At 42.2% G+C, this 14,062-nt stretch overlaps 1 protein-coding gene across 1 annotated transcript in view; it reads right to left on the reverse strand.

The window, feature by feature from the left end:
• The window catches only part of inpp5d (inositol polyphosphate-5-phosphatase D), a 114,311-nt gene that overhangs the window by 78,893 nt on the left and 21,356 nt on the right, over nucleotides 1–14,062 (reverse strand). The gene's annotated exons all lie outside the window — the stretch shown is intronic.

The raw sequence follows: 14,062 nt of genomic DNA on the forward strand, positions 1-14,062 counted from the left end.
TGTGATTTGTTCACATTGACCAGGTCTGTAAAACTGGGGGTGTCTTTCTGACCCAGGGCTCTTGCTAATGAAACAGTGGTGTAAAGAGTGTGCTTGTTGGATATCGTACTACCCAATCTCAGCCTCCAATCAGATGCCTTACTCACTGTACTCACAAGAGTCAAGAGTGTGCTGCTGGGAAAGCACAGCAGGTCAGGCAGCATCCAGGGAGCAGGAGAATCAACGTTTGGGCATAAGCTCTTCATCAGGAAAGATGGCCTGATGAAGGGATTATGCCCAAAATGTCGATTCTCCTGCTCCCTGGATGCTGCCTGACCTGCTGTACTTTCCCAGCAACATACTCTCAACTCTGATCTCTAGTATCTGCAGTCCTCACTTTATCCTAGTACTCACCAGAGGCAAATCAATCAAATGTTCAACATGTGGAGCATGATGTGGCACGTGATTTCAACAAACATTAAAAGCAGATGCCAAATGATTTTTCCAAGATATTGTACCATTTGACAATTCCTTTAAATCTATGCCAATTTTACTGCACACTAATTAGATGAGGATATTGACAAGTTACCACTTATCATTATTTATCTCAGCTTTACAGCAATGTGGCCTCAGTTGATTCCTGATGCATTCAATGAAACCCTTATTGATCTTTCAGGATTCTGAACTTTAGAACTAGTTCTTTGAATGAACTGTGACTTTAAAAATTTTCCCATGATCAATTTCTTGAAAATATCCCCGTAACTAATCATGTCCTCCAAGTCCTTAATTCAGTTACATGCTGATCAGTGGGTTCTCCCATTTCCCTGTGGGACTGAACTATTCATACATGCAAACATTCATAAATCATCCGAGGTTGCTGTTTGATAGAGCCTGGTCATCTTCTAAAACAATGGATCGTTGGGAGTTCATTCACACCAACTTTACTGGGGTATGTTTAATTCCTGTGACTTAGTCAACTCTTGTAGAGGAAGTTGAGATTGCCACGTCCCTGAGAAAGTGTTTTCACCTACAGAGAGATTGTTGGGCAAAACTGTGGGGAGCCCAGGGAGCTGAATGAAAGCCTCTTTAGTTTACTTCAGATTCTATATTTACCTTGTTCTTCCACGCAATCAGTTTGGAAGATATTAGATCAACCTTCCACTGTACTTTGACCTAGCTTTAACAGCCAAACAAAATTCACTAAACACACAGAAATTACACAACATGTATGTTTACAACAATTAAGCCAAGACCTTGAGTAACAGAATATAACAAATAGTTCACAACTGTTACATTAAACTATAGTTAAATTTGAGTTTTGCTCAGTCATTCTTTTACTTCAACACTTATGGAAGTCCGTGTTTTTAAAGTCCATTCTCAGCATGTGGACAGGGTCAACTTTTATTGAATACCCCTCCTGAAGAAGGGCTTATGCCCGAAACGTCGATTCTCCTGCTCCTTGGATGCTGCCTGACCTGCTGCGCTTTTCCAGCAACACATTTTTCAGCTCTGATCGCGAACATCTGCAGTCCTCACTTTCTCCTCACCTCCTTAGTATCCAGCTTCCCATTCTCCCAGCCACTGAAGAAGAAACAACCGTCCTGGCTCATTCAGCCCCATTAGAATGAGACAAAGGGAGTCATTGAGTGAGATGGCAGTGGCTGATACAGCTCTTAGTGCTGGTGCAGCTGGGTGGGTAAAGTGGCAAATGTCCTGGATGCATCAGTTGGCAGTGCAGAGTGCATGCAGGGTTAGTAGTGTGGGGATTTGAGTTGGGTGAGACAAAGTGATGGAAAATGCTGTGTGCGATAGAGAGAGTGATGGAGCACGAGCCTCATTGGGAGGCTCCTTGGTGCTGTAGCAGGGATAGAGTGAGTGAGAGGGCATTTGAGAGCAAGTGGTTGCACTTACCCTGGAAGAGCAGAGGTCATTGACTTTGTGTATGGCACGGCTGGGCACAGCTCCATATAGCTGATACCACACTGACCCTGAGTAGCAACTACACAGCAGGCTAAAAAGGTCTGGTTTCATGACCTCCTCCTCATCTACCAGGACCTCCAAATTCCCATCACAAAGCATGGTGCGAATTTCCCCTTGTCAGCCATGCCAAGGCACTAGAGTTTCAAACCATGCAGGGGAGACTGACACCACTTGATCGGACACACAAACACTGCACCAACACCAGGTACCAGCCCTCATGAGTATTCCTGCTATTGGCAAGTGGGAGAATGGGGCTCGTGTCAGATCAGAAAGGCATGCTCCTTGTTATATGGTTAGCAGGGCAAGCTTCTGACAATAGCATTAGAAACCTCACTAAACCTTGCAGAGAGAAATCCAAGAATCTCAATGAAAATGAGATTAAGCTGATTTCTGGTGGGGGCCAAGATTAGAGTGGTGCTGGAAAAGCACAGCAGATCAGGCAGCATCCAAGGAGCAGGAAAATCGACATTTCGGGCAGGAGCCCTTCATCAGGAATATCACCCTGATGAAGGGCTCCTGCCCGAAATGTCGATTTTCCTGCTCCTCAGATGCTGCCTGACTTGCTGTGCTTTTCCAGCACCACTCGAATCTTGACTCTAATCTCCAGCATCTGCAGTCCTCACTTTTGCCTGATTTCTGGTGGGATTCAGCCTGGTGTTTCATAGGCCTGAGGAACAGGCAAACAAACACTGAGATGGGGAGGGTCTTACTGTAGGACCACGAGGAAACATGCAATAATTGTATCCAGCAAGGCAAAGGAAAGAGCTGTCTAAGGCAACAGCAGATTTGGCCAAGGAGGCTTTTAAACAGAAATAGAACAAATCGTTCCAACCAGAATATAATGGAAGAAAGGCCGAGCAGCCACATCCATACCATGCATGCAAAGAGACTGATAAGAAGGTCTAATCAGAATAAAAGAGTTTTGCTAGTGCCTGAGAACAATTATTTGCATAGTGAGTAACTTATTTAAGTGATGATGTATGTAAATTTATGTTTTTATATAAGAGCACAGATGTTTGAATGGAATTTGTACTAATGAGCTTCCTGGTTTGATCTCATTATGTGTTTTCTGCCAGACTGCAAGCACCCATCTTACAACCAGTTCAATATGGACAGTACAAATAAGACTGCTGTCCTGGGATTTAGTAACAAAGCTAAGATGGTGCCCTGTGCACTACTGTGGGAGTGCTGCATTGGCACATGTCTCAGATGAGGTATGTCCATTCAGGTTCCGTGAAGAGCAAGGAAGCTTTCCTAAGTCTGGTCAATAATTCTCTCAAACATCATCATGGAAGCCAATTATTTGCTTATTCTTATTTTCAGGACAATGTTGCATTAAGATTGGAAGCTGAATGACACAGTATAAATTCAACATTGCTCTTTCTTGCTCGGACGTAATTATCTAAGACCAAATACTTTAAACTTCCTCCGTACACAGGCTTTCATGACTTGCCAAATAGCACTTTCAGGAGATGTCACTTTCAACCAAAAAGATCTGAGAATCACTCAAGAAAGAAGGTAGAAGTAGTTAGTGCTGATTCATTTAGATGACATTCCTCAGAGTGTAACATTTTGGGATACAGTATTGAATTGATTTGAGACATGATGTGTGTGAAGGTTAGTGTTTCGTGAACGAACAGGTAATTTTGGACTCAAGGGCTCCCAGAGTTTTCTACGACTGGAATGATCCTCACTCACGTTGCATCTGTCTCTGTAATGGACTAACTGATAGAGTTTGATTGCTATGGTCAGTCAACAATCTCCTTAAATTCTATTATAATCATAGGTTACATCAATCTGTTAGAAGGAGGAAATGTACTGTGATCTTCTTTTGTTTACATTCCTTGACCCCAACATAGAAATCTCTCTCGCTGCCTTCAACAAAATTCCAGCTTTCCTTCAATTCCAAAGTACATCTACCTCAAATGGCTAAAATCCAATTTTCCAGGTGAATCATCTTCCATTGTGCTGCTATATACCTTCAAGTCTGATGGTTTCCACCAAGTCAAATTTCACAATAAGCGCAATGGGATAATGTCTTTAATCAGCTGACACTAGCTTGGCACAACAAATAACCATCAGCACTTCATGTGGGAGTACCTTCACACAAGGAAATGTTTTTATTTAGATGCTTTTCAACATTCAATATGCCAGGTATTCATCCAAATTATATAGAAAATCAAAGAGTATGTCCTCTAACTGCTGGTTGTAAAGATTTTCCCTGAAAAGGAGTCTGTATCAAGTTTCTCGTCCACAAAAGCATTTAATAGGGCACTGCACCACTTAAGCATCACAATGGCTGATGTGGGGGATTGAAAAAAGTCACAGTGGTGCCATATGGAGCATTCTCCTGCAACTTCCCTGAATGATGTTTTGTGTAGATAGAGCTTTATTCTCTATGTGACCTCTGTTATACCTGCCCTGCTGATCAGGCGATATTGAAAAGTGTAGCCAGTGAACACACTTCTGTCCAGCAACGACCATTGCGCCTTGATATGCCCAATGAAAATGTTTTGCTTCTGATTTTTTTGTATCAAGTTGTTGAATAATTGTATGGTTTGATGATCAATTGATTCCCACAGTATATTTAGCAGCACACACAACACACCACAGAGAGACACACCAATCATCACAATCCACCTACTCACAGACCCAGAGTCACAATGCACAGAGTCCAACACTAAAACGCACAGTGGATCCTACCTACATACAGATTCAGGGCCTACCAACACATAGGGACCAGGTTTATTCATACACCAAATCCCATTTCCACAACTCATTGATGTGGGACCTACGAATATAAACTCCTCTACATAGAGTCATAGAGATGTATAGCATGGAAACAGACCCTTCGGTCCAACCCTTCCATGCTAACCAGATATCCCAACCCAATCTAGTCCCACCTGCCAGCACCTGGCCCATATTCCTCCAAACCCTTCCTATTCATATACCCATCCAAATGCCTCTTAAATGTTGCAATTGTACCAGTCTCCACCACTTCCTCTGGCAGCCCATTCCATACACGTACCATCCTCTGCGTGAAAAAGTTGCCCCTTAGGTCTCTTTTATATCTTTCCCCTCTCACCCTAAACCTATACCCTCTAGTTCTGGACTCCCCAACCCCAGGGAAAAGACTTTGCCTATTTACCCTATCCATGCCCCTCAATTTTGTAAACCTCTATAAGGTCACTCCTCAGCCTCCGACACTCCAGGAAAAACAGCCCCAGCCTGTTCAGCCTCTCCCTGTAGCTCAAATCCTCCAACCCTGGCAACATTCTTGTAAATCTTTTCTGAATCCTTTCAAACTACACCTCAGTTCCCAGTTTGATGCAACTTCCTTCTCTCCTGAGGTGGAAGTAATCACCATTGCTGGGACTTCCTGGAATTCCGTACCGGGACCATACAGAAAGTGAAGCCATGCAGCCGGTCAAACATTACCTGCCAGGAGGTGCCTTCACCTTGCACATGGCAGGAGGGGTACTGAAAAGAAACACTTCTCAAATATACATTTGTAAATATAACACTACTTCTTAAGAACCAAGCTACACATCACCTATCCTTAGCCACATCCCACCTTAGAGCTTGTCTAAGGGACTGCTATTCCTCTCCTAATGCTCCACTGTGTCCTACAGCTTAGTCATGCAAGCAACCTGCTGCACTGTCCCCACATCAAAACCAAAATGATTGTGACCAATGCATAACCCCCATCCCGCAGTACTCCCTAGTCCTTCAACACACTGTCGTCACCTCTCATACGTTGCATTTCCACTGTTCACAATTATTATCGCCCCTGCATCCCAGCACATCGCACAGTCCCCAGAAGTGACTCCCATAACAGTGAGCCCTGATGATCTACCCCTTTAACCTTCACTGTGCTGACCCCAAGAATTGTCCATGGTTCACCCCCGACTGACTGGCGTGGACAGACAGCTCTGACTGTTAACCAACCAGACCCCTGACTGAAATCTGTGTTGCATCCCAGCTGATTGACCGGGGCACCCCGCACTGGCTGCAGGAATAATTGCGGCCTACAACCTAGACTGTGATGATATAGACCCCTTAATCCCTGGCTATCCCAACTATCTAACTATGTTCAAGCACCTGAACTGATACAGGATGTGTTTGACTGTGCTGAGACCTGTTAACTGAAGACTGTTGTCCTTGTCTTGATGGAGGACTAGTCCACTTAGACTTTGTATTTGTTTCAACCAAGTGGCCATGTCTCAATGTGTTTGCTGTGTATATTATTGACACATGGTATGGGTGTGACATTGACATAGCATAATGCCACACAAACATGTGCAGTGACTGCCAGCATACTCCACCCATAATCACTGGCATCAGGCACAGAACAACCTCTTCAAACCCCTCCTGCTACATCTACAGAACAACCTCTTCAAACCCCTCCTGCTACATCTCTTAACGCTGCACTTCAGAGCAACCTGGCACTTGTCATTGTAATGCTTTTCACACGGACAGGCATTATCTCTCAGATTTGACCAGGGCGCATCTCGGAGCTCCTTGCTCGTCCAGGCCCTTGACGAGTCACTGCTGACAATGCTGACAAGCATCCTGGCTTTGTAACTACACTGAACAGCATGGCAAAACAGATGTTGCCAGGAATGGCGGGTTTGAGTTATACTGAGAGGCTGGATAGGCCAGGACCTTTTCCATTGGAGTATAGGTCGTTGAGGGATAACCTTATAAAAGGCTTATAAAATCATGAGAGGTATAGAGAAGGTGAACAGCAGGTTGTCTTTTTCAGAGGGTGGGAGATTTGAACACAAGAGGACATTTATTAAAGTGAGTAATGAAAGATTTAAAAAAAAGACATGAGAAGCAATTTAAAAAAAAACAGAGAGTGATTCATGTGTGGAATGAACTTCCAGGGGAAGTGGTGGATGCGGGTACAGTTACAATGTTTAAAAGACATTTAGATAAGTACATCAATAAGGAAATGTTTGGAGGGAAATGGACTAAATGCAGGTCAGTGGGACTAGTCTAGCTTGTGATAATGGTTGGACTGAGGATCTGTTTCCTTGCTGTGTGACTCTAAGTGTTGTGAGACTTCAAGCTTTGGCTGAGGAAACAAAGCATGATAAAAGGCAAGGCAGAGATGCTATGAGTATCCAAGTCGACACAAAGTGAGCGAGTACGAAGAGTGCAAGCAAGGAGCTCCGAGATGCGCCCTGGTCAAATCTGAGAGATAATGCCTGTCCGTGTGAAAAGCATTACAATGACAAGAGCCAGGTTGCTCTGAAGTGCAGCGTTAAGAGATGTAGCAGGAGGGGTTTGAAGAGGTTGTTCTGTGCCTGATGCCAGTGATTATGGGTGGAGTATGCTGGCAGTCACTGCACATGGAATGTGTCCTGATGTGGTGACTACTGTCCAAGATGGGTGCCCAGAGGAGCAAGCACATGATCATAAATTCAGAACATGTAGACTCTGGTCCCAGGCTAGGCTGAGACCAGAGGCCAAACTAAGGTCACAGACAATGATTAAAATGTGTTCCTGAAGGGTTCAGCACATGACATGCCCCCATGCTGCAGTCAGTCAACACATCCATTCTTGTAATGCACTGTGTTCCTACACCAACTGGAAAGCAAGAAATCACATTACCCAATTGGATGATGCTTAGCTTTTCTAAAGCGCAACATTTCAATTTAAAAAAAAATCAATCAATCTCCCTTAAACATCCCAGTTATGTTTTTCTAGGGTGGCACAGGAGACTGTTCAGCTGCAGATAGGATCATCAAATCCTAGAGGGTCAGCACAATTTCCAAGCAAATACTGACACCGCAGTCTACAATCAAATTAATACGTATGACTAAGGCTTACCTCAAGCAAGATACAAACTGCTTCTTTAAACCATAAAGTGTAAATTGAAATAAAGAGTTCCTGTCTGAACTATAAACATTACTCTCGACAGTAAAGAAATCTTCCTCCTCCTACTATCTGCCTCTGCCACATACACGCATCTCTCCTTGCCCCAGCATTCTAAATCTCTCTCATGCCCCAAGAAGAAAAATCCATAGCTCGAATTGCAACAGGATGTGTCCCACCACAGAAAGCACAGACAGGCTTTCAGTGAAGTGCACTTCGGGCTAAAGTGAGAAACAGCCACCCTCGGACAACAGAACTATTGAGTGTGATGAACAGCCGTAGGGCACAGACGGGTGTGTGTCTCTCTCAGCAGGGAGAACATGGGTGAACTTGAATAAAAGGAACCAAACATTTTAGCTAAAATTTTCATCAAGCAGGGAGGAGTGTCAGCCCAAGGAGGGCAGCAACAGAGGACTGAATTGTTCCATTCCAGCAGAAACAGTGGGCGTTATTTCCCATCAATTTTGAACAGTGGTCAAAGGAACAATGTTCAGTTCAGAAACAAGCCTCAACATTAGCATCGGGGCATGTGAATGCCAACTGCGAATGAACTGCAGCTTTGGGCAGACAACAGGGCCTGGATATTAAAAACCTCAGAACAGTTGAAGACCGAAGGTGGGAAGGAATTTCAGATTATTGCAATCCTGGTGAAGAAGCCACTTAGAATAGGAGGGGGTGCAATCAGTTTTAAGGCTGCTGTTCAGCATCAAGCAGGGTCTTAATCAGCCAACCCAAACGTTTCCACAGTCAACAGAGGCCCTTTTAACTGAAAGAGTCACTGGAATGCTGGCCTGAAGCATTTTCCAACAGCAGAGTCAATCTCTTACAAAATAATTGTGTTTCGTTCCTCATGCAGTCAGATGGGGCTCAGTGGCAGCTCTTACGCAGTAGAATCAGAAACCCATAAATTCAAATCAGATAGACTGGAACACTTAATCACTTCCAATGTAATACTGAAGGAGTGCTCTGTCTTTTGAGTGAGACGTCCCATGAAAGCCCACACCAACATTAGAGAGCCTGCAGCGCTTGTCAAAGATCAGCAAGTCAGATCTTTCTGACCAATATTTATCACTGAACCAATAACCCTATCAGCAAACAGATGATCTAGTTACGATCTTGTGAAGCTTTGCTGTCCACCATTTGACCACTGTTTCCCTATTAACAACACTTCGAAATGACTTCTTCAGCTAGAAAATGGTTGGGACAATTATATTTTCTTGTAGAGTCTGCAAACAGCTAGGAACTATGATTTGGAGATTAGGAACTAATTAGCCAGAAACCAACTGTTACATATAAACGTGTCTCACATTAACAGATGCCACAGCGAGTCCTGTGAGTTTAAACAGTTAATTGGCCTAAAGCAGTCTGTTCAGCAGGCAGCCCCTCCAGCTATATTAAACATAAAGACCTCGAACCTTTCCAATTTTAATGTGTAATTTTTAACACAAAAAGAACCAGAAAACTAAAAAAGAGAGAAAGTCTGGAGAAACTAAACAGGTCTTGCAGCATCTGTGGAGACAGGAACTGTTAACATTTTGCATCTAATAATAATCTTCAGATTATCATTCAAGTCACATTGGTCTTGAACTGTTAACTCTACTTCTCTCACCGCAGATGCTGACAGATCTGTTGAGTCTCTCTCGAACATTTTTAATTGTATACAGATTTCCATTATCCACAACATTTTGCTTATGTTGACAGCTGAGCTGAGATTGCCTAAAGGGCCATATAAAATAGAATCTTTAATTTCCATTAAAAAAAAGTCATTTCAATAGCTTGTAAAGATTATCTGGGATAGCTTACTTAAAGCAACTACTTAAAGACTCAGTTTCAATAAGTAAAAGGCATTGGAAAAATCCCATTAATATAACTAGAAGTACTGTCAGCAGGATTCCATGTTTTAAAAAAGCTTTAGAAAGGATAATGTTGGAACAGCTGAGGGACTGGAAAACATGGGTAATATCAGTCATGAGAAGGGACAACATTCATTAGTGCCCTCCCTGCTGCTGTTAAGTGTTGAACCTCCCTATTGTCACTAATTTATATGAGTAATCAGAGTTTCTCAGAGAGAGGATATTTACTTGACAAGTGTCTGCTTGCATTGAAGTATTTGAATAATCAACACAATTAATTTTGCAAAATATGCAAATGAAGCTCCCAGAAGGGAAAAGTGTGAAACCTGTAGATGAGACGTATTGGTCCAACGCATCTTGTTTGCTTCAGAATAGACAGCCAGTGCAACCTGTAGCTAATTATTGCTGTCTTTTTTAAAGATACTTTTCCTTCTGAGCTGTAACCTATGTAAACAGATAAAGTGCAAAATGCTGTGCAGTTGTATCAGGAGAAATAAAATGAGCGCTGTTGAACTCCGATAAAAACTGACTTTTTATTTCAGAAAATCACATTTTGGGATCTATACAAGTAATTTGAGACATGGTGTGCCAAGCGTAAGATGTTTTGTAACGTAGTTCCTAAAGCTCAGCACCATTTTCACACTCCATATCTAGGGTAAGTAGACTAAGTGATAGAAATCAATTCCTATGATTATTCAACAACTCTTATGTTTCTATGGAAGAGATGTGCAGGCCCAGTGCATATAACATAACGCATTCAGCTTACTGCTAAAACCACAGACAGCACAACTAATTTATCCTGCAGTAGAAGCCAAAGTACTTCAGAGGAAGTGAAATATAACCCATACATTGCTCCAGTTAAACCACAACTTGAGAGCTCTATTCAGTTCTGTTCATCATGATATCAGGGAGCTACTCCTTTTAAAGTATAGTCAAGCAACAAGGCTGAGCAGTTTCAGCCTAGGCTGCTACGAGGGTAGGGTTAGTACAGGAACAGGTATGGCTGGCCAAACAACCTCTTTCTGTGTTCAAATTTCTTTGATACAAGCCCGGGGTGATTTGGTCTTGAAGATATCCAATGCTACAGGGGCTGAATTAGGAGGAAAGATGAAAGAATGTTCGGCTTTCTGGCTTTAAAAGGACTATGTAAATATTGTTCTATGTACTCTGTTTAAATCCAAAGATTACGGTCATTGAATTGGAGGTAGGCCATTTCAGGCTAAGACAAAGAGAAATTTCTTAATTCAGAGGGTGTTCCAACTGCGGAATTTTAACCACAAAGCTGTGGAGGACAAGTCATGGAATATATTTAAGAAAAAGATTTCTAGACATTAAAGACATAAAAAGTGTGGAGAGAGGAAGGATTATGGCATTGAGATAGAGGATCAGCCATGATTACATTGAATGACAGAGCATTAATTACTGGATTGAGTGATCTATTCAAATTCTTATCTTTTCTCTCTCTATACACTGAAGCTTTCATTGGTACCTTCAAAGAAAATCAGTTATTTTTAACCCTACGGCCACTTGTCATAACTAAATTATTAATTTTAATTAAGATAAAACTCAATTTGTAGTGCAAAGAGTATTGTTTAACATTCGACTCCTTCCCATTTCCTACTGTTTCCTGTAGTGCTTCACTCAGACTGCACTCGATAGTTGGTCTCACTGATATATTTTTCACCTAGTTGGCTTCTGTCCAAAACTTTATTCTTGCTTTCTGATCGTATTGCATAGTTAGTGTACCAGCCATCAACTTCTTGTGTCTGGGCAGTCATTTCCCATGTGAGCCCAGAGGCACTGAGCATTGGTGAGGTTCCATACTAAATCTCATTCCAATGCTCAACCACATCATGGGGCACAAACCCTGACTGCGATTTCCCTCCGAGAACACCAGCACTAAATGTCACAACTTTACTGCACCGATCCCCGGCCTGTCTCAATTCTGGGATCGTCTGATCGACATACATGACTGGCCCCGGTTATTAGCCAGGGAGCCTGCAGAGGGAGCTGAACTGTCTTCCTTCTGTGTTTCAGCTAATGATTTGGTTGGTGGCAACAGCTAAGCAACTTGTTCCATTCAATTCCACAGACATGTTTTTAAATCCTGACATCTCTCTCAGATTCTACTCTGATGATCCTGGTAAAGGTCTTCTTGTTATTATGGATGTGTGTGTTTAGATGGTTGCTTTCTCAGAAGGTGGTTAAAAACTCCAAAAATGTTGGAGATATTGGAGAGCGTTGCTTCCTGTTCGAAAACCAGCAGACAAAGCTGGTCTGAATTCTGGCTCACACAAATAGCCTCTACAATTAACATTTCTGATTTGTACACTGGCTCTCAGTTGTTTTCTGTCACTGACTTTTGGCCTACCAGTTAGTATACTGTACCACGAGCTTAGTCTTAGTAACCTGGGTTGCAGCAATAATTAAAAAAAAGATTGTCACACTGCCTGACTGTGCAGTAGTCCCAGGACCATTGATTAGCAGCTTGGCCAGTCCTGAACAGTCACAAGCAGGCACACTCTATTTAACAACTTGAGGGCGAAAGTGGAAAATAAAATAGTATTTATATAGCACCTTTCACAACCTTGTGACATTATGTTGACTGTAGACACACTGTGTAGTGTTTTTGAAGTCCAGTCATTGGTGTGGAACTGCATTAACCAAATTATACTGACAGCAAGGAGACATTGAGCAGAGAACCTGTTTTGTGTTGATGGCAGAGAGGAAACAATATTGGCCAATGCCAAGGCACCTCTGATGTTCCCTTAATGCACTTCCCACCCAAAGCACAACTCTTCAGACAGTGCAGCACTCCCTCAGTGTCACACTGGGAGTGTCAGCCTGAATAATGCATTCAGCAAACCAGTACATGACTTGAATCTACCACCTTACAACACAAAGCACTAGCCGAGCCATGGCTGACAAAGATTACGAGCAGCCTGTGACAAACTTGTCCATTTGACTCATGCAGAACTGTGAGTGAACTATGAAGATGTTTGGTGCTGATTGCCAAATGACCAGCAGTGTCATGCAGGCTCACATAAAACACATGGGACAGAGGTGGCTGCTATACAGTGGGGATTAATTTTAGATCTCACAACAAGCTGTGGTTACAGAAAGAGGAACAGCAAACAAAAGTACAACTGCAACAGAGGTTAAAAAACCTGCTACAAAAGCTTGGCATCCACTCAGAGATCAAGCTTCCCTTCATATTAGTTAGAATTTAAAAGAAAAAACAAAATTTGGCAAAGCTTTAAATCAATCTTTAAACACATTGTATCAGCTTTGAGGCTTAAAAGCTTTGTGATTTTTGACAAGCCCATTTCAAACTGATGCCAAGATATGTGTGACGGAAAGAGATCTTATTTATTTTTTCAGGTTATTTGTTTTGAAGGGTTTAAAATGGAGGTGTCGCCCTCACCGCTACGTATAAAATGGCCGACTGAAGCATCAATCCACAGTAAACAGTTCATTGCTATAAAAGGTTCTCAATGGTTGCCAAGTGACGGGTTGAAAGATTTTAAAATATACTGCTCAACAGATGGAGACAGAGTGTCAGATTACTAGATGTGGAGAGTATTTTTCCAAAGAGCTAATCAAATTGGTGTCCGTTGTTTGATTGAAGTTTGGTGTCACTGTCACAGACCAAGTTGCCATTGACATTCTACATGAATGTACCTTCAAAGTAGTGTACTTAAAGTTTGAGAAGAAACATCTTAAAAATCCAGGACGCCGTCTTCAGCTTTTATGTGAAAAAGCTGAGGGCATTCTTGGAAGTGATGTTACATATTAATGTTTTCAAGCTTACAATTGCTAGAAATTTCTTTTTGGTTTCTCCTGTTGGCTGTAATAACCTAAATTTCTACCAATGTGATTTACATGGCTTAATATTTGGCCAGTCTTTCTGCTTTAATATAAACATTATGTCTATAAATAAAACTGAATAGGTAATTGAGTCTGCATTCAGAAAGTTAATATTGTTGGATTTTCATTCCCACTAAGTCAATAGGCAAACGTGGTGACCATGCCACAAAATTATTCATAATCAGTTTGGGTCCTGTTGTTAAATCTGCATTACCCATAGGACTAAGGCAATGAATAAACGATTGGACTCAAGTCTAACCAAATTGACTGCATTGACAAAAGGTGTTAGAGACAAAACTTCACCTGTCACTCTGACTATTTGCAATATTTAGTTTAAAAAAAAAGGTAATTTGAAATTCAATTCACTCAGCATTAAACCAATGCCAAAAAGTGTGGCGCCGGAAAAGCACAACAGGTCAGGCAGCATCCGAGCAGCAGGAGAGTCGACGTTTTGAGCATAAGCCCTTCATGAGGAATGTTTGGGGGTGGGGGGTTGGGGT

Source organism: Chiloscyllium plagiosum, chromosome 13, assembly GCF_004010195.1.
Source record: "Chiloscyllium plagiosum isolate BGI_BamShark_2017 chromosome 13, ASM401019v2, whole genome shotgun sequence".
In the NCBI taxonomy this organism is placed as follows: Eukaryota; Metazoa; Chordata; class Chondrichthyes; order Orectolobiformes; family Hemiscylliidae; genus Chiloscyllium; species Chiloscyllium plagiosum.